The sequence below is a fragment of the Equus asinus genome, chromosome 28 (genome assembly GCF_041296235.1).
Source record: "Equus asinus isolate D_3611 breed Donkey chromosome 28, EquAss-T2T_v2, whole genome shotgun sequence".
Lineage (NCBI taxonomy): Eukaryota > Metazoa > Chordata > Mammalia > Perissodactyla > Equidae > Equus > Equus asinus.
Genome location: NC_091817.1, coordinates 8,765,451 through 8,785,726, shown reverse-complemented (window position 1 = coordinate 8,785,726; position 20,276 = coordinate 8,765,451).

Here is a 20,276-nt window from a genome sequence, read left to right as displayed (position 1 = left end):
CTGTGGGAAACATTGCTGCAACTTTGACTGGGATCGCATGGAATCCAGAGATTCCTTGCTCTGGTAGGGACGTTTCCAGTGTGTTGATGCTTCCCCTCCTAGATCCGGGAATCTCCTTCTTTCTCCTTGTGTCTTCTTGAATTTCTTTCCCCCAACGTTTGTTAGTTTTCCATTGCCATGGCTTTCACCTGTTTTGCTAAGTTTCTTCATAGAGATCTCATCCTTCTCACTGGCATGCAGTTTTTCACTTTTTCTTTTCAGCTTCAGTTTCTCTATGCTTTGCAACCTTGAATCGGTTTTGTTCTGGCAGAAGTGCATCGCTGAGCTCACATCTGCTGGCAATGCTCCTGTATTTGCTGTGGAAGTCTGGCCCTGTCTAACGTCCCTTCCCATCTGCCTCTACACTACCTCGGACGCCTGCCCCAGAAGGCCTGAAGCAGTGGTGAGCAGGCTCACCCGAGGGTCCACCCGGCCCACCCCGGGCCACCGACCCAGAAGGTGCGGACCTCACCGCTGCACCACCGGCCGGCCCCTTTCATGTTCCGTTGGCAAGCTGCAGTTGAGGGCAATGGGACTTGAATATGCTACTTGAGCCCAAGTCTGGCACTGTGTAGATGAGGCCAGGTTGTTTTTCGGGTCCACTGCGATGTCAGAGGATTTGTCAGAATCGTGTCTCTGCTGTCCCGGCAAGCTTCACGGACACACGGTTTCCTGGCCCGCTTGGAGCAGTCTCATAACTCACCCTTCCCACTTAGCCCAGCCTTGACCTTCGCTGCCGTCTTTTGGCTTGTGAATTTCCCTGCCTTTCAAACGTTCCAGCAGAGTCTGTCTAAAGACGGACATCATCTTTCATTGTGGATTATCCAGGGGTGATTTCTGTTCGCCTTCCATTTTCTGGGACCTTTGTCTCTTTTCCATAGGAGAATCGTCATGGTATTTCTCAGCTATCCCCCTTAGACATGCTTATCAGTCCGTTCCCCTTCATTCCAAGTGACTCGTTTTGCATTTCTGGAATCACCGTATGTTCTCTAGGCCGAGGAGTGAGTGCTTTCGTGACTCTTGGTTGTTGTCTTTGAATTTGCACCGGTCACTTGAAGGAGTCTTTGCTGTCCTAGCCTGGGTCAAACTAAGCGCTGACAACACGTGGTCATCTGGGTTGGTCTGACATCCTGAGGTCAGAAACTCCAAACTCGAGGTGGTCCTGGCATCCCCCTTCACGGACACAATGTTTCCAAGACAAATTAGACGAATCTGATGAATTCCTCTCTCCAGGAAAGATATTTTTCTGTCTCCTTTCCGGATTTGGGAAGTTTCGAACTTCACCCCCGATCCTGGAACGTTCCCCCAGGTGCCGTCTAGATACGGGCTTCCTTTATTTCTACAGGCTGTGCCATTTGTTTGCCTTACATCCTCAGCCCTGGCCTGTTTATTTTTCTTGAAACAGAATTGTAATGTTCTCATTTTCAGCCCACTTCCTTACATGTGGTGTCAAAACACATAATCAATAATCCTTCTATGGCAAGAGGTGGGGAGGAGAATTTCGATGGAGGCAAACTGAGCACACTAGCCTGGGAGGGCAGCCTTCACGAAGGAACGAAGCCCTGTGGAAAAGGGTGCTTTTCAACACCCTTGTAGAGCACTTCCAAACAAAGAGACATAGCCCAAGCGTGACAGGGCTCCATTCCTTCAAGGCTTCCAAGACATCTCTTGGGACACATTAGCATGTACCCGGTGGGCCCCCGTGACGCCAGAGCTATGGAAAGTGAGACTGATCTGCAAAGAATGCCAGGGGCCTGGGAAAGGAGGCATCGAGTCTTCTCTTCAACGTCCTCAAGACCTCATTCTTGACTTTGGCTTATGCTTAAGGCAGAAGGACCACGTAGGTCTGATAAGGCCCAAGTCCGGCCTCTTGCTTCCAATCAAGTTGCAAGCTTGAATCAGCATGGCCTCCCCATAGACTTGAATAGATGACAACGTTCTCCTCTCGGGGCTTGTCCCTCTATCCTCGCTTCTTGCCAAGGATCCCTTTCTTACCACTCGAATCAGCGTCTGCTTTAATGTCTTCCAGTTTCTGTGTCCGCTTTCTGTTTCTCAAAGCTGTTTCTGGGTATCCCTCCGTTTAATAGCCTAGCCTAGGCCAATCCTCAGTCTGTAACCGTGCGGCCATCTTGGCGGACAGGATCCTCGTGATGTCATAAACAACCTCAAAATTCGAAGTTGTCCTGACAACCTGCGTGCACACAGAGTTTCAGAGCCATCTCAGGCCAGTCTGACTGCTCACCCTTTCCTGGTAGGATAGTTTTCCTTTTTCTCGATTTCTTGTCGGTTTCTGTCTTGCTCCTCGAACTTTGGAAGGCCTGCTACATTCTCTCTAGACACTGGTTTCTGTCCTGTAAGATTATCCTGGGTTTTACCTCTTACATTTTATGTAGATGGCCAAGTGGGTGGACGTTCCCCAGAGAAAGTCCTGGACTCCCTCCCAAGTTGAAGTTGCCCGGGCAGTCCTCTGATGCGCAATGATCGTGCCCTCTCCTAGCACTCTGCCGATTCCACCTTGGCAGGTCCCATGTTTTCCTTCCTTCTTCCTCTGGGGAAGTGTACCAGATGCGTTCATGGATTGTAAAAGCCTCACGGTTCTTTTTCGGGTGCGTATTGATAAGGTGACCTCACCATTGCTACTTAGTTTATGATCCCTGTCCGCACCGTACCATGAAATCTGTATGTCCTAACACTGCCAATGTGATCTGCACCCGTGATGTGAAACAGTGAGGCCTGGGCCGGCCAAGCGGAACGTGGGCACTTACCCGCTCCGCCACAGGGCCGGCCCTGAATTGGACTTTTGGACCAACCTTTGGCCTGAGCTTGGGAACACGTGGGCCTGTTTGGATTATTCGTGAAGGTGATTAGTAGTAACATCCTGGACGGTAACCTTTTCCGTTGGTGCATGGGTTTAGCAGGCAGCATGTTCTGTGGGTAGTATTCCTCTTCATCTATTTGGAATGGTCTACCTTTCTGTCGCATCAGTACGCATTTTGAGGTGATTTTCCAGCCTTGGAAGTTCACCTTCTCTAATCTCTTTCAGCCCCAAAGCTTTATGCCGTCATTCTGGACCCCATTTTGGATTTTTTGCTTTGAGGTGAATTTATTGCCGCAACCCTGCATTAGAACATCCTATATCTTTCCGATTTGCATCCTCATCGATGTGGACTTCCGTGTAGCTGACATCACCTTCCCCTGCGTAAGCCTAATAGCAGGCCCTCACCACACACTTGTGCCTCATCATCTGTTTCACCCTCTCACACCTCCCCGCTTTGTCTCTGGGAACCCCCAATCAAATGTCCCGTGCCACCTGTTCCTGACCGCTTGTTTTTCCTTCTCCTCTTAAGTGAGGTCCTACGGTACTTGCCTTGCTCCCTGGGGCTTGTTTCACTTCCCTAAAGCCCTCACAGCCATTCTGGTGGTCACAAATGGCTGGATTGCATCCTTGGTTCCGGCTGACTGGTATGCCATTGCGTGGCTATAGCCCATCTTCCTTCTGCACTCGTCCCTTGCTGGGCTCCAGGGAGGCTTCCAAGTCTTGGGTAGTGGGAGCGACGCTGTGGTGAGCTCAGCGGTGCACATGTCTTCATGCAGGAGTGTTTCCGAGTTCTTTGGATCAACACGCCGCAGAGGGATAGCTGGATCATATGGGACATGGATTCTTCAAGTTCTGAGGCAGTTCCACACCGCTTGGCGTAGTGGCTGCGCCGGTCTGCACTCCCACCAATGGTGCAGGAGGCTTCCCTTCTCTCCACCTCCTCTCTGACACTGGTCGCTTCCTGTCTGCTTCCTTATAGCCATTCTGACCACAGTGAGCTGCTGTGCCCTTGCAGTTTGCATTTGCATTGGCCTGAGACTTAATGACGGTGAACAAGTGTTCATGCACCCGTTGGCCCTCTTTCGATCTTCTTGGCAGAAATCTCTGTTTCCATCTTCTGCCCAGGTTTTCATTGGCTTGTTGTTTTTTTTTTCTTGTGGGGACGTGCGAGTTGATTGCATCTTTGGGCTTTTCACCCCTTGTCCGATGTGTGGTTTGCAAACATCCTCCCCCAGTCGTTGTGCTATCTTTGCATTCAGTCGATGGTTTCCTTCACTGGGCAGAAGCGTCCGCATTTGACGTGGTCCCGTTGGTTTCTTGTTGACTTGGTTGCCCTGGCCCAGTCGGACTTGCTTCTTCCAAACAGGCGGCTCAGACAGATGGCAAAGAGCACTCTGCCTAGGTCTTCTGCTACAAGGTTCACGGTTTCAAGTCTGCCATTCAAGGCTTTGATCCATTTCAGGTGGTGTGTGTGCCAGGTGTAACATCATGGTGGACTCTCGTTGTGTTCCATGTGGCTGTGCAGGCTTCCCAGCACCGTTTATGGTAGAGACTCTCCTTTCTCCGCTGTCTCCTCTTGGCTCCCTGGTCGAAAATGGGCTGTCCATGTACGTTTGAGTTGGGCTCTGGGTTCTCGATTCTGTTGCATGGGTCTGTGTGCCTGTTTTGGGGCCCAGACTGTGCCGTCTCGGTACCTAGTGCTTCGTCCTATATGTTGAAATCGGAAAGTGTGCCACGTCCTGCTTTTTTCGTTTTCCTGAGGATTCCTTTGCCTAGTCAGGGTCTCTTGTTGCTGGCTAGAAACTTTAGGATGCCCTCTTCTGTCTCTGTGGGAAACATTGCTGCAACTTTGACTGGGATCGCATGGAATCCAGAGATTCCTTGCTCTGGTAGGGACGTTTCCAGTGTGTTGATGCTTCCCCTCCTAGATCCGGGAATCTCCTTCTTTCTCCTTGTGTCTTCTTGAATTTCTTTCCCCCAACGTTTGTTAGTTTTCCATTGCCATGGCTTTCACCTGTTTTGCTAAGTTTCTTCATAGAGATCTCATCCTTCTCACTGGCATGCAGTTTTTCACTTTTTCTTTTCAGCTTCAGTTTCTCTATGCTTTGCAACCTTGAATCGGTTTTGTTCTGGCAGAAGTGCATCGCTGAGCTCACATCTGCTGGCAATGCTCCTGTATTTGCTGTGGAAGTCTGGCCCTGTCTAACGTCCCTTCCCATCTGCCTCTACACTACCTCGGACGCCTGCCCCAGAAGGCCTGAAGCAGTGGTGAGCAGGCTCACCCGAGGGTCCACCCGGCCCACCCCGGGCCACCGACCCAGAAGGTGCGGACCTCACCGCTGCACCACCGGCCGGCCCCTTTCATGTTCCGTTGGCAAGCTGCAGTTGAGGGCAATGGGACTTGAATATGCTACTTGAGCCCAAGTCTGGCACTGTGTAGATGAGGCCAGGTTGTTTTTCGGGTCCACTGCGATGTCAGAGGATTTGTCAGAATCGTGTCTCTGCTGTCCCGGCAAGCTTCACGGACACACGGTTTCCTGGCCCGCTTGGAGCAGTCTCATAACTCACCCTTCCCACTTAGCCCAGCCTTGACCTTCGCTGCCGTCTTTTGGCTTGTGAATTTCCCTGCCTTTCAAACGTTCCAGCAGAGTCTGTCTAAAGACGGACATCATCTTTCATTGTGGATTATCCAGGTGTGATTTCTGTTCGCCTTCCATTTTCTGGGACCTTTGTCTCTTTTCCATAGGAGAATCGTCATGGTATTTCTCAGCTATCCCCCTTAGACATGCTTATCAGTCCGTTCCCCTTCATTCCAAGTGACTCGTTTTGCATTTCTGGAATCACCGTATGTTCTCTAGGCCGAGGAGTGAGTGCTTTCGTGACTCTTGGTTGTTGTCTTTGAATTTGCACCGGTCACTTGAAGGAGTCTTTGCTGTCCTAGCCTGGGTCAAACTAAGCGCTGACAACACGTGGTCATCTGGGTTGGTCTGACATCCTGAAGTCAGAAACTCCAAACTCGAGGTGGTCCTGGCATCCCCCTTCACGGACACAATGTTTCCAAGACAAATTAGACGAATCTGATGAATTCCTCTCTCCAGGAAAGATATTTTTCTGTCTCCTTTCCGGATTTGGGAAGTTTCGAACTTCACCCCCGATCCTGGAACGTTCCCCCAGGTGCCGTCTAGATACGGGCTTCCTTTATTTCTACAGGCTGTGCCATTTGTTTGCCTTACATCCTCAGCCCTGGCCTGTTTATTTTTCTTGAAACAGAATTGTAATGTTCTCATTTTCAGCCCACTTCCTTACATGTGGTGTCAAAACACATAATCAATAATCCTTCTATGGCAAGAGGTGGGGAGGAGAATTTCGATGGAGGCAAACTGAGCACACTAGCCTGGGAGGGCAGCCTTCACGAAGGAACGAAGCCCTGTGGAAAAGGGTGCTTTTCAACACCCTTGTAGAGCACTTCCAAACAAAGAGACATAGCCCAAGCGTGACAGGGCTCCATTCCTTCAAGGCTTCCAAGACATCTCTTGGGACACATTAGCATGTACCCGGTGGGCCCCCGTGACGCCAGAGCTATGGAAAGTGAGACTGATCTGCAAAGAATGCCAGGGGCCTGGGAAAGGAGGCATCGAGTCTTCTCTTCAACGTCCTCAAGACCTCACTCTTGACTTTGGCTTATGCTTAAGGCAGAAGGACCACGTAGGTCTGATAAGGCCCAAGTCCGGCCTCTTGCTTCCAATCAAGTTGCAAGCTTGAATCAGCATGGCCTCCCCATAGACTTGAATAGATGACAACGTTCTCCTCTCGGGGCTTGTCCCTCTATCCTCGCTTCTTGCCAAGGATCCCTTTCTTACCACTCGAATCAGCGTCTGCTTTAATGTCTTCCAGTTTCTGTGTCCGCTTTCTGTTTCTCAAAGCTGTTTCTGGGTATCCCTCCGTTTAATAGCCTAGCCTAGGCCAATCCTCAGTCTGTAACCGTGCGGCCATCTTGGCGGACAGGATCCTCGTGATGTCATAAACAACCTCAAAATTCGAAGTTGTCCTGACAACCTGCGTGCACACAGAGTTTCAGAGCCATCTCAGGCCAGTCTGACTGCTCACCCTTTCCTGGTAGGATAGTTTTCCTTTTTCTCGATTTCTTGTCGGTTTCTGTCTTGCTCCTCGAACTTTGGAAGGCCTGCTACATTCTCTCTAGACACTGGTTTCTGTCCTGTAAGATTATCCTGGGTTTTACCTCTTACATTTTATGTAGATGGCCAAGTGGGTGGACGTTCCCCAGAGAAAGTCCTGGACTCCCTCCCAAGTTGAAGTTGCCCGGGCAGTCCTCTGATGCGCAATGATCGTGCCCTCTCCTAGCACTCTGCCGATTCCACCTTGGCAGGTCCCATGTTTTCCTTCCTTCTTCCTCTGGGGAAGTGTACCAGATGCGTTCATGGATTGTAAAAGCCTCACGGTTCTTTTTCGGGTGCGTATTGATAAGGTGACCTCACCATTGCTACTTAGTTTATGATCCCTGTCCGCACCGTACCATGAAATCTGTATGTCCTAACACTGCCAATGTGATCTGCACCCGTGATGTGAAACAGTGAGGCCTGGGCCGGCCAAGCGGAACGTGGGCACTTACCCGCTCCGCCACAGGGCCGGCCCTGAATTGGACTTTTGGACCAACCTTTGGCCTGAGCTTGGGAACACGTGGGCCTGTTTGGATTATTCGTGAAGGTGATTAGTAGTAACATCCTGGACGGTAACCTTTTCCGTTGGTGCATGGGTTTAGCAGGCAGCATGTTCTGTGGGTAGTATTCCTCTTCATCTATTTGGAATGGTCTACCTTTCTGTCGCATCAGTACGCATTTTGAGGTGATTTTCCAGCCTTGGAAGTTCACCTTCTCTAATCTCTTTCAGCCCCAAAGCTTTATGCCGTCATTCTGGACCCCATTTTGGATTTTTTGCTTTGAGGTGAATTTATTGCCGCAACCCTGCATTAGAACATCCTATATCTTTCCGATTTGCATCCTCATCGATGTGGACTTCCGTGTAGCTGACATCACCTTCCCCTGCGTAAGCCTAATAGCAGGCCCTCACCACACACTTGTGCCTCATCATCTGTTTCACCCTCTCACACCTCCCCGCTTTGTCTCTGGGAACCCCCAATCAAATGTCCCGTGCCACCTGTTCCTGACCGCTTGTTTTTCCTTCTCCTCTTAAGTGAGGTCCTACGGTACTTGCCTTGCTCCCTGGGGCTTGTTTCACTTCCCTAAAGCCCTCACAGCCATTCTGGTGGTCACAAATGGCTGGATTGCATCCTTGGTTCCGGCTGACTGGTATGCCATTGCGTGGCTATAGCCCATCTTCCTTCTGCACTCGTCCCTTGCTGGGCTCCAGGGAGGCTTCCAAGTCTTGGGTAGTGGGAGCGACGCTGTGGTGAGCTCAGCGGTGCACATGTCTTCATGCAGGAGTGTTTCCGAGTTCTTTGGATCAACACGCCGCAGAGGGATAGCTGGATCATATGGGACATGGATTCTTCAAGTTCTGAGGCAGTTCCACACCGCTTGGCGTAGTGGCTGCGCCGGTCTGCACTCCCACCAACGGTGCAGGAGGCTTCCCTTCTCTCCACCTCCTCTCTGACACTGGTCGCTTCCTGTCTGCTTCCTTATAGCCATTCTGACCACAGTGAGCTGCTGTGCCCTTGCAGTTTGCATTTGCATTGGCCTGAGACTTAATGACGGTGAACAAGTGTTCATGCACCCGTTGGCCCTCTTTCGATCTTCTTGGCAGAAATCTCTGTTTCCATCTTCTGCCCAGGTTTTCATTGGCTTGTTGTTTTTTTTTTCTTGTGGGGACGTGCGAGTTGATTGCATCTTTGGGCTTTTCACCCCTTGTCCGATGTGTGGTTTGCAAACATCCTCCCCCAGTCGTTGTGCTATCTTTGCATTCAGTCGATGGTTTCCTTCACTGGGCAGAAGCGTCCGCATTTGACGTGGTCCCGTTGGTTTCTTGTTGACTTGGTTGCCCTGGCCCAGTCGGACTTGCTTCTTCCAAACAGGCGGCTCAGACAGATGGCAAAGAGCACTCTGCCTAGGTCTTCTGCTACAAGGTTCACGGTTTCAAGTCTGCCATTCAAGGCTTTGATCCATTTCAGGTGGTGTGTGTGCCAGGTGTAACATCATGGTGGACTCTCGTTGTGTTCCATGTGGCTGTGCAGGCTTCCCAGCACCGTTTATGGTAGAGACTCTCCTTTCTCCGCTGTCTCCTCTTGGCTCCCTGGTCGAAAATGGGCTGTCCATGTACGTTTGAGTTGGGCTCTGGGTTCTCGATTCTGTTTCATGGGTCTGTGTGCCTGTTTTGGGGCCCAGACTGTGCCGTCTCGGTACCTAGTGCTTCGTCCTATATGTTGAAATCGGAAAGTGTGCCACGTCCTGCTTTTTTCGTTTTCCTGAGGATTCCTTTGCCTAGTCAGGGTCTCTTGTTGCTGGCTAGAAACTTTAGGATGCCCTCTTCTGTCTCTGTGGGAAACATTGCTGCAACTTTGACTGGGATCGCATGGAATCCAGAGATTCCTTGCTCTGGTAGGGACGTTTCCAGTGTGTTGATGCTTCCCCTCCTAGATCCGGGAATCTCCTTCTTTCTCCTTGTGTCTTCTTGAATTTCTTTCCCCCAACGTTTGTTAGTTTTCCATTGCCATGGCTTTCACCTGTTTTGCTAAGTTTCTTCATAGAGATCTCATCCTTCTCACTGGCATGCAGTTTTTCACTTTTTCTTTTCAGCTTCAGTTTCTCTATGCTTTGCAACCTTGAATCGGTTTTGTTCTGGCAGAAGTGCATCGCTGAGCTCACATCTGCTGGCAATGCTCCTGTATTTGCTGTGGAAGTCTGGCCCTGTCTAACGTCCCTTCCCATCTGCCTCTACACTACCTCGGACGCCTGCCCCAGAAGGCCTGAAGCAGTGGTGAGCAGGCTCACCCGAGGGTCCACCCGGCCCACCCCGGGCCACCGACCCAGAAGGTGCGGACCTCACCGCTGCACCACCGGCCGGCCCCTTTCATGTTCCGTTGGCAAGCTGCAGTTGAGGGCAATGGGACTTGAATATGCTACTTGAGCCCAAGTCTGGCACTGTGTAGATGAGGCCAGGTTGTTTTTCGGGTCCACTGCGATGTCAGAGGATTTGTCAGAATCGTGTCTCTGCTGTCCCGGCAAGCTTCACGGACACACGGTTTCCTGGCCCGCTTGGAGCAGTCTCATAACTCACCCTTCCCACTTAGCCCAGCCTTGACCTTCGCTGCCGTCTTTTGGCTTGTGAATTTCCCTGCCTTTCAAACGTTCCAGCAGAGTCTGTCTAAAGATGGACATCATCTTTCATTGTGGATTATCCAGGTGTGATTTCTGTTCGCCTTCCATTTTCTGGGACCTTTGTCTCTTTTCCATAGGAGAATCGTCATGGTATTTCTCAGCTATCCCCCTTAGACATGCTTATCAGTCCGTTCCCCTTCATTCCAAGTGACTCGTTTTGCATTTCTGGAATCACCGTATGTTCTCTAGGCCGAGGAGTGAGTGCTTTCGTGACTCTTGGTTGTTGTCTTTGAATTTGCACCGGTCACTTGAAGGAGTCTTTGCTGTCCTAGCCTGGGTCAAACTAAGCGCTGACAACACGTGGTCATCTGGGTTGGTCTGACATCCTGAGGTCAGAAACTCCAAACTCGAGGTGGTCCTGGCATCCCCCTTCACGGACACAATGTTTCCAAGACAAATTAGACGAATCTGATGAATTCCTCTCTCCAGGAAAGATATTTTTCTGTCTCCTTTCCGGATTTGGGAAGTTTCGAACTTCACCCCTGATCCTGGAACGTTCCCCCAGGTGCCGTCTAGATACGGGCTTCCTTTATTTCTACAGGCTGTGCCATTTGTTTGCCTTACATCCTCAGCCCTGGCCTGTTTATTTTTCTTGAAACAGAATTGTAATGTTCTCATTTTCAGCCCACTTCCTTACATGTGGTGTCAAAACACATAATCAATAATCCTTCTATGGCAAGAGGTGGGGAGGAGAATTTCGATGGAGGCAAACTGAGCACACTAGCCTGGGAGGGCAGCCTTCACGAAGGAACGAAGCCCTGTGGAAAAGGGTGCTTTTCAACACCCTTGTAGAGCACTTCCAAACAAAGAGACATAGCCCAAGCGTGACAGGGCTCCATTCCTTCAAGGCTTCCAAGACATCTCTTGGGACACATTAGCATGTACCCGGTGGGCCCCCGTGACGCCAGAGCTATGGAAAGTGAGACTGATCTGCAAAGAATGCCAGGGGCCTGGGAAAGGAGGCTTCGAGTCTTCTCTTCAACGTCCTCAAGACCTCACTCTTGACTTTGGCTTATGCTTAAGGCAGAAGGACCACGTAGGTCTGATAAGGCCCAAGTCCGGCCTCTTGCTTCCAATCAAGTTGCAAGCTTGAATCAGCATGGCCTCCCCATAGACTTGAATAGATGACAACGTTCTCCTCTCGGGGCTTGTCCCTCTATTCTCGCTTCTTGCCAAGGATCCCTTTCTTACCACTCGAATCAGCGTCTGTTTTAATGTCTTCCAGTTTCTGTGTCCGCTTTCTGTTTCTCAAAGCTGTTTCTGGGTATCCCTCCGTTTAATAGCCTAGCCTAGGCCAATCCTCAGTCTGTAACCGTGCGGCCATCTTGGCGGACAGGATCCTCGTGATGTCATAAACAACCTCAAAATTCGAAGTTGTCCTGACAACCTGCGTGCACACAGAGTTTCAGAGCCATCTCAGGCCAGTCTGACTGCTCACCCTTTCCTGGTAGGATAGTTTTCCTTTTTCTCGATTTCTTGTCGGTTTCTGTCTTGCTCCTCGAACTTTGGAAGGCCTGCTACATTCTCTCTAGACACTGGTTTCTGTCCTGTAAGATTATCCTGGGTTTTACCTCTTACATTTTATGTAGATGGCCAAGTGGGTGGACGTTCCCCAGAGAAAGTCCTGGACTCCCTCCCAAGTTGAAGTTGCCCGGGCAGTCCTCTGATGCGCAATGATCGTGCCCTCTCCTAGCACTCTGCCGATTCCACCTTGGCAGGTCCCATGTTTTCCTTCCTTCTTCCTCTGGGGAAGTGTACCAGATGCGTTCATGGATTGTAAAAGCCTCACGGTTCTTTTTCGGGTGCGTATTGATAAGGTGACCTCACCATTGCTACTTAGTTTATGATCCCTGTCCGCACCGTACCATGAAATCTGTATGTCCTAACACTGCCAATGTGATCTGCACCCGTGATGTGAAACAGTGAGGCCTGGGCCGGCCAAGCGGAACGTGGGCACTTACCCGCTCCGCCACAGGGCCGGCCCTGAATTGGACTTTTGGACCAACCTTTGGCCTGAGCTTGGGAACACGTGGGCCTGTTTGGATTATTCGTGAAGGTGATTAGTAGTAACATCCTGGACGGTAACCTTTTCCGTTGGTGCATGGGTTTAGCAGGCAGCATGTTCTGTGGGTAGTATTCCTCTTCATCTATTTGGAATGGTCTACCTTTCTGTCGCATCAGTACGCATTTTGAGGTGATTTTCCAGCCTTGGAAGTTCACCTTCTCTAATCTCTTTCAGCCCCAAAGCTTTATGCCGTCATTCTGGACCCCATTTTGGATTTTTTGCTTTGAGGTGAATTTATTGCCGCAACCCTGCATTAGAACATCCTATATCTTTCCGATTTGCATCCTCATCGATGTGGACTTCCGTGTAGCTGACATCACCTTCCCCTGCGTAAGCCTAATAGCAGGCCCTCACCACACACTTGTGCCTCATCATCTGTTTCACCCTCTCACACCTCCCCGCTTTGTCTCTGGGAACCCCCAATCAAATGTCCCGTGCCACCTGTTCCTGACCGCTTGTTTTTCCTTCTCCTCTTAAGTGAGGTCCTACGGTACTTGCCTTGCTCCCTGGGGCTTGTTTCACTTCCCTAAAGCCCTCACAGCCATTCTGGTGGTCACAAATGGCTGGATTGCATCCTTGGTTTCGGCTGACTGGTATGCCATTGCGTGGCTATAGCCCATCTTCCTTCTGCACTCGTCCCTTGCTGGGCTCCAGGGAGGCTTCCAAGTCTTGGGTAGTGGGAGCGACGCTGTGGTGAGCTCAGCGGTGCACATGTCTTTATGCAGGAGTGTTTCCGAGTTCTTTGGATCAACACGCCGCAGAGGAATAGTTGGATCATATGGGACATGGATTCTTCAAGTTCTGAGGCAGTTCCACACCGCTTGGCGTAGTGGCTGCGCCGGTCTGCACTCCCACCAACGGTGCAGGAGGCTTCCCTTCTCTCCACCTCCTCTCTGACACTGGTCGCTTCCTGTCTGCTTCCTTATAGCCATTCTGACCACAGTGAGCTGCTGTGCCCTTGCAGTTTGCATTTGCATTGGCCTGAGACTTAATGACGGTGAACAAGTGTTCATGCACCCGTTGGCCCTCTTTCGATCTTCTTGGCAGAAATCTCTGTTTCCATCTTCTGCCCAGGTTTTCATTGGCTTGTTGTTTTTTTTTTCTTGTGGGGACGTGCGAGTTGATTGCATCTTTGGGCTTTTCACCCCTTGTCCGATGTGTGGTTTGCAAACATCCTCCCCCAGTCGTTGTGCTATCTTTGCATTCAGTCGATGGTTTCCTTCACTGGGCAGAAGCGTCCGCATTTGACGTGGTCCCGTTGGTTTCTTCTTGACTTGGTTGCCCTGGCCCAGTCGGACTTGCTTCTTCCAAACAGGCGGCTCAGACAGATGGCAAAGAGCACTCTGCCTAGGTCTTCTGCTACAAGGTTCACGGTTTCAAGTCTGCCATTCAAGGCTTTGATCCATTTCAGGTGGTGTGTGTGACAGGTGTAACATCATGGTGGACTCTCGTTGTGTTCCATGTGGCTGTGCAGGCTTCCCAGCACCGTTTATGGTAGAGACTCTCCTTTCTCCGCTGTCTCCTCTTGGCTCTCTGGTCGAAAATGGGCTGTCCATGTACGTTTGAGTTGGGCTCTGGGTTCTCGATTCTGTTGCATGGGTCTGTGTGCCTGTTTTGGGGCCCAGACTGTGCCGTCTCGGTACCTAGTGCTTCGTCCTATATGTTGAAATCGGAAAGTGTGCCACGTCCTGCTTTTTTCGTTTTCCTGAGGATTCCTTTGCCTAGTCAGGGTCTCTTGTTGCTGGCTAGAAACTTTAGGATGCCCTCTTCTGTCTCTGTGGGAAACATTGCTGCAACTTTGACTGGGATCGCATGGAATCCAGAGATTCCTTGCTCTGGTAGGGACGTTTCCAGTGTGTTGATGCTTCCCCTCCTAGATCCGGGAATCTCCTTCTTTCTCCTTGTGTCTTCTTGAATTTCTTTCCCCCAACGTTTGTTAGTTTTCCATTGCCATGGCTTTCACCTGTTTTGCTAAGTTTCTTCATAGAGATCTCATCCTTCTCACTGGCATGCAGTTTTTCACTTTTTCTTTTCAGCTTCAGTTTCTCTATGCTTTGCAACCTTGAATCGGTTTTGTTCTGGCAGAAGTGCATCGCTGAGCTCACATCTGCTGGCAATGCTCCTGTATTTGCTGTGGAAGTCTGGCCCTGTCTAACGTCCCTTCCCATCTGCCTCTACACTACCTCGGACGCCTGCCCCAGAAGGCCTGAAGCAGTGGTGAGCAGGCTCACCCGAGGGTCCACCCGGCCCACCCCGGGCCACCGACCCAGAAGGTGCGGACCTCACCGCTGCACCACCGGCCGGCCCCTTTCATGTTCCGTTGGCAAGCTGCAGTTGAGGGCAATGGGACTTGAATATGCTACTTGAGCCCAAGTCTGGCACTGTGTAGATGAGGCCAGGTTGTTTTTCGGGTCCACTGCGATGTCAGAGGATTTGTCAGAATCGTGTCTCTGCTGTCCCGGCAAGCTTCACGGACACACGGTTTCCTGGCCCGCTAGGAGCAGTCTCATAACTCACCCTTCCCACTTAGCCCAGCCTTGACCTTCGCTGCCGTCTTTTGGCTTGTGAATTTCCCTGCCTTTCAAACGTTCCAGCAGAGTCTGTCTAAAGACGGACATCATCTTTCATTGTGGATTATCCAGGTGTGATTTCTGTTCGCCTTCCATTTTCTGGGACCTTTGTCTCTTTTCCATAGGAGAATCGTCATGGTATTTCTCAGCTATCCCCCTTAGACATGCTTATCAGTCCGTTCCCCTTCATTCCAAGTGACTCGTTTTGCATTTCTGGAATCACCGTATGTTCTCTAGGCCGAGGAGTGAGTGCTTTCGTGACTCTTGGTTGTTGTCTTTGAATTTGCACCGGTCACTTGAAGGAGTCTTTGCTGTCCTAGCCTGGGTCAAACTAAGCGCTGACAACACGTGGTCATCTGGGTTGGTCTGACATCCTGAGGTCAGAAACTCCAAACTCGAGGTGGTCCTGGCATCCCCCTTCACGGACATAATGTTTCCAAGACAAATTAGACGAATCTGATGAATTCCTCTCTCCAGGAAAGATATTTTTCTGTCTCCTTTCCGGATTTGGGAAGTTTCGAACTTCACCCCTGATCCTGGAACGTTCCCCCAGGTGCCGTCTAGATACGGGCTTCCTTTATTTCTACAGGCTGTGCCATTTGTTTGCCTTACATCCTCAGCCCTGGCCTGTTTATTTTTCTTGAAACAGAATTGTAATGTTCTCATTTTCAGCCCACTTCCTTACATGTGGTGTCAAAACACATAATCAATAATCCTTCTATGGCAAGAGGTGGGGAGGAGAATTTCGATGGAGGCAAACTGAGCACACTAGCCTGGGAGGGCAGCCTTCACGAAGGAACGAAGCCCTGTGGAAAAGGGTGCTTTTCAACACCCTTGTAGAGCACTTCCAAACAAAGAGACATAGCCCAAGCGTGACAGGGCTCCATTCCTTCAAGGCTTCCAAGACATCTCTTGGACACATTAGCATGTGCCCGGTGGGCCCCCGTGACGCCAGAGCTATGGAAAGTGAGACTGATCTGCAAAGAATGCCAGGGGCCTGGGAAAGGAGGCATCGAGTCTTCTCTTCAACGTCCTCAAGACCTCACTGTTGACTTTGGCTTATGCTTAAGGCAGAAGGACCACGTAGGTCTGATAAGGCCCAAGTCCGGCCTCTTGCTTCCAATCAAGTTGCAAGCTTGTATCAGCATGGCCTCCCCATAGACTTGAATAGATGACAACGTTCTCCTCTCGGGGCTTGTCCCTCTATTCTCGCTTCTTGCCAAGGATCCCTTTCTTACCACTCGAATCAGCGTCTGTTTTAATGTCTTCCAGTTTCTGTGTCCGCTTTCTGTTTCTCAAAGCTGTTTCTGGGTATCCCTCCGTTTAATAGCCTAGCCTAGGCCAATCCTCAGTCTGTAACCGTGCGGCCATCTTGGCGGACAGGATCCTCGTGATGTCATAAACAACCTCAAAATTCGAAGTTGTCCTGACAACCTGCGTGCACACAGAGTTTCAGAGCCATCTCAGGCCAGTCTGACTGCTCACCCTTTCCTGGTAGGATAGTTTTCCTTTTTCTCGATTTCTTGTCGGTTTCTGTCTTGCTCCTCGAACTTTGGAAGGCCTGCTACATTCTCTCTAGACACTGGTTTCTGTCCTGTAAGATTATCCTGGGTTTTACCTCTTACATTTTATGTAGATGGCCAAGTGGGTGGACGTTCCCCAGAGAAAGTCCTGGACTCCCTCCCAAGTTGAAGTTGCCCGGGCAGTCCTCTGATGCGCAATGATCGTGCCCTCTCCTAGCACTCTGCCGATTCCACCTTGGCAGGTCCCATGTTTTCCTTCCTTCTTCCTCTGGGGAAGTGTACCAGATGCGTTCATGGATTGTAAAAGCCTCACGGTTCTTTTTCGGGTGCGTATTGATAAGGTGACCTCACCATTGCTACTTAGTTTATGATCCCTGTCCGCACCGTACCATGAAATCTGTATGTCCTAACACTGCCAATGTGATCTGCACCCGTGATGTGAAACAGTGAGGCCTCGGCCGGCCAAGCGGAACGTGGGCACTTACCCGCTCCGCCACAGGGCCGGCCCTGAATTGGACTTTTGGACCAACCTTTGGCCTGAGCTTGGGAACACGTGGGCCTGTTTGGCTTATTCGTGAAGGTGATTAGTAGTAACATCCTGGACGGTAACCTTTTCCGTTGGTGCATGGGTTTAGCAGGCAGCATGTTCTGTGGGTAGTATTCCTCTTCATCTATTTGGAATGGTCTACCTTTCTGTCGCATCAGTACGCATTTTGAGGTGATTTTCCAGCCTTGGAAGTTCACCTTCTCTAATCTCTTTCAGCCCCAAAGCTTTATGCCGTCATTCTGGACCCCATTTTGGATTTTTTGCTTTGAGGTGAATTTATTGCCGCAACCCTGCATTAGAACATCCTATATCTTTCCGATTTGCATCCTCATCGATGTGGACTTCCGTGTAGCTGACATCACCTTCCCCTGCGTAAGCCTAATAGCAGGCCCTCACCACACACTTGTGCCTCATCATCTGTTTCACCCTCTCACACCTCCCCGCTTTGTCTCTGGGAACCCCCAATCAAATGTCCCGTGCCACCTGTTCCTGACCGCTTGTTTTTCCTTCTCCTCTTAAATGAGGTCCTACGGTACTTGCCTTGCTCCCTGGGGCTTGTTTCACTTCCCTAAAGCCCTCACAGCCATTCTGGTGGTCACAAATGGCTGGATTGCATCCTTGGTTCCGGCTGACTGGTATGCCATTGCGTGGCTATAGCCCATCTTCCTTCTGCACTCGTCCCTTGCTGGGCTCCAGGGAGGCTTCCAAGTCTTGGGTAGTGGGAGCGACGCTGTGGTGAGCTCAGCGGTGCACATGTCTTCATGCAGGAGTGTTTCCGAGTTCTTTGGATCAACACGCCGCAGAGGAATAGCTGGATCATATGGGACATGGATTCTTCAAGTTCTGAGGCAGTTCCACACCGCTTGGCGTAGTGGCTGCGCCGGTCTGCACTCCCACCAACGGTGCAGGAGGCTTCCCTTCTCTCCACCTCCTCTCTGACACTGGTCGCTTCCTGTCTGCTTCCTTATAGCCATTCTGACCACAGTGAGCTGCTGTGCCCTTGCAGTTTGCATTTGCATTGGCCTGAGACTTAATGACGGTGAACAAGTGTTCATGCACCCGTTGGCCCTCTTTCGATCTTCTTGGCAGAAATCTCTGTTTCCATCTTCTGCCCAGGTTTTCATTGGCTTGTTGTTTTTTTTTTCTTGTGGGGACGTGCGAGTTGATTGCATCTTTGGGCTTTTCACCCCTTGTCCGATGTGTGGTTTGCAAACATCCTCCCCCAGTCGTTGTGCTATCTTTGCATTCAGTCGATGGTTTCCTTCACTGGGCAGAAGCGTCCGCATTTGACGTGGTCCCGTTGGTTTCTTGTTGACTTGGTTGCCCTGGCCCAGTCGGACTTGCTTCTTCCAAACAGGCGGCTCAGACAGATGGCAAAGAGCACTCTGCCTAGGTCTTCTGCTACAAGGTTCACGGTTTCAAGTCTGCCATTCAAGGCTTTGATCCATTTCAGGTGGTGTGTGTGCCAGGTGTAACATCATGGTGGACTCTCGTTGTGTTCCATGTGGCTGTGCAGGCTTCCCAGCACCGTTTATGGTAGAGACTCTCCTTTCTCCGCTGTCTCCTCTTGGCTCCCTGGTCGAAAATGGGCTGTCCATGTACGTTTGAGTTGGGCTCTGGGTTCTCGATTCTGTTGCATGGGTCTGTGTGCCTGTTTTGGGGCCCAGACTGTGCCGTCTCGGTACCTAGTGCTTCGTCCTATATGTTGAAATCGGAAAGTGTGCCACGTCCTGCTTTTTTCGTTTTCCTGAGGATTCCTTTGCCTAGTCAGGGTCTCTTGTTGCTGGCTAGAAACTTTAGGATGCCCTCTTCTGTCTCTGTGGGAAACATTGCTGCAACTTTGACTGGGATCGCATGGAATCCAGAGATTCCTTGCTCTGGTAGGGACGTTTCCAGTGTATTGCTGCTTCCCCTCCTAGATCCGGGAATCTCCTTCTTTCTCCTTGTGTCTTCTTGAATTTCTTTCCCCCAACGTTTGTTAGTTTTCCATTGCCATGGCTTTCACCTGTTTTGCTAAGTTTCTTCATAGAGATCTCATCCTTCTCACTGGCATGCAGTTTTTCACTTTTTCTTTTCAGCTTCAGTTTCTCTATGCTTTGCAACCTTGAATCGGTTTTGTTCTGGCAGAAGTGCATCGCTGAGCTCACATCTGCTGGCAATGCTCCTGTATTTGCTGTGGAAGTCTGGCCCTGTCTAACGTCCCTTCCCATCTGCCTCTACACTACCTCGGACGCCTGCCCCAGAAGGCCTGAAGCAGTGGTGAGCAGGCTCACCCGAGGGTCCACCCGGCCCACCCCGGGCCACCGACCCAGAAGGTGCGGACCTCACCGCTGCACCACCGGCCGGCCCCTTTCATGTTCCGTTGGCAACCTGCAGTTGAGGGCAATGGGACTTGAATATGCTACTTGAGCCCAAGTCTGGCACTGTGTAGATGAGGCCAGGTTGTTTTTCGGGTCCACTGCGATGTCAGAGGATTTGTCAGAATCGTGTCTCTGCTGTCCCGGCAAGCTTCACGGACACACGGTTTCCTGGCCCGCTTGGAGCAGTCTCATAACTCACCCTTCCCACTTAGCCCAGCCTTGACCTTCGCTGCCGTCTTTTGGCTTGTGAATTTCCCTGCCTTTCAAACGTTCCAGCAGAGTCTGTCTAAAGACGGACATCATCTTTCATTGTGGATTATCCAGGTGTGATTTCTGTTCGCCTTCCATTTTCTGGGACCTTTGTCTCTTTTCCATAGGAGAATCGTCATGGTATTTCTCAGCTATCCCCCTTAGACATGCTTATCAGTCCGTTCCCCTTCATTCCAAGTGACTCGTTTTGCATTTCTGGAATCACCGTATGTTCTCTAGGCCGAGGAGTGAGTGCTTTCGTGACTCTTGGTTGTTGTCTTTGAATTTGCACCGGTCACTTGAAGGAGTCTTTGCTGTCCTAGCCTGGGTCAAACTAAGCGCTGACAACACGTGGTCATCTGGGTTGGTCTGACATCCTGAGGTCAGAAACTCCAAACTCGAGGTGGTCCTGGCATCCCCCTTCACGGACACAATGTTTCCAAGACAAATTAGACGAATCTGATGAATTCCTCTCTCCAGGAAAGATATTTTTCTGTCTCCTTTCCGGATTTGGGAAGTTTCGAACTTCACCCCTGATCCTGGAACGTTCCCCCAGGTGCCGTCTAGATACGGGCTTCCTTTATTTCTACAGGCTGTGCCATTTGTTTGCCTTACATCCTCAGCCCTGGCCTGTTTATTTTTCTTGAAACAGAATTGTAATGTTCTCATTTTCAGCCCACTTCCTTACATGTGGTGTCAAAACACATAATCAATAATCCTTCTATGGCAAGAGGTGGGGAGGAGAATTTCGAT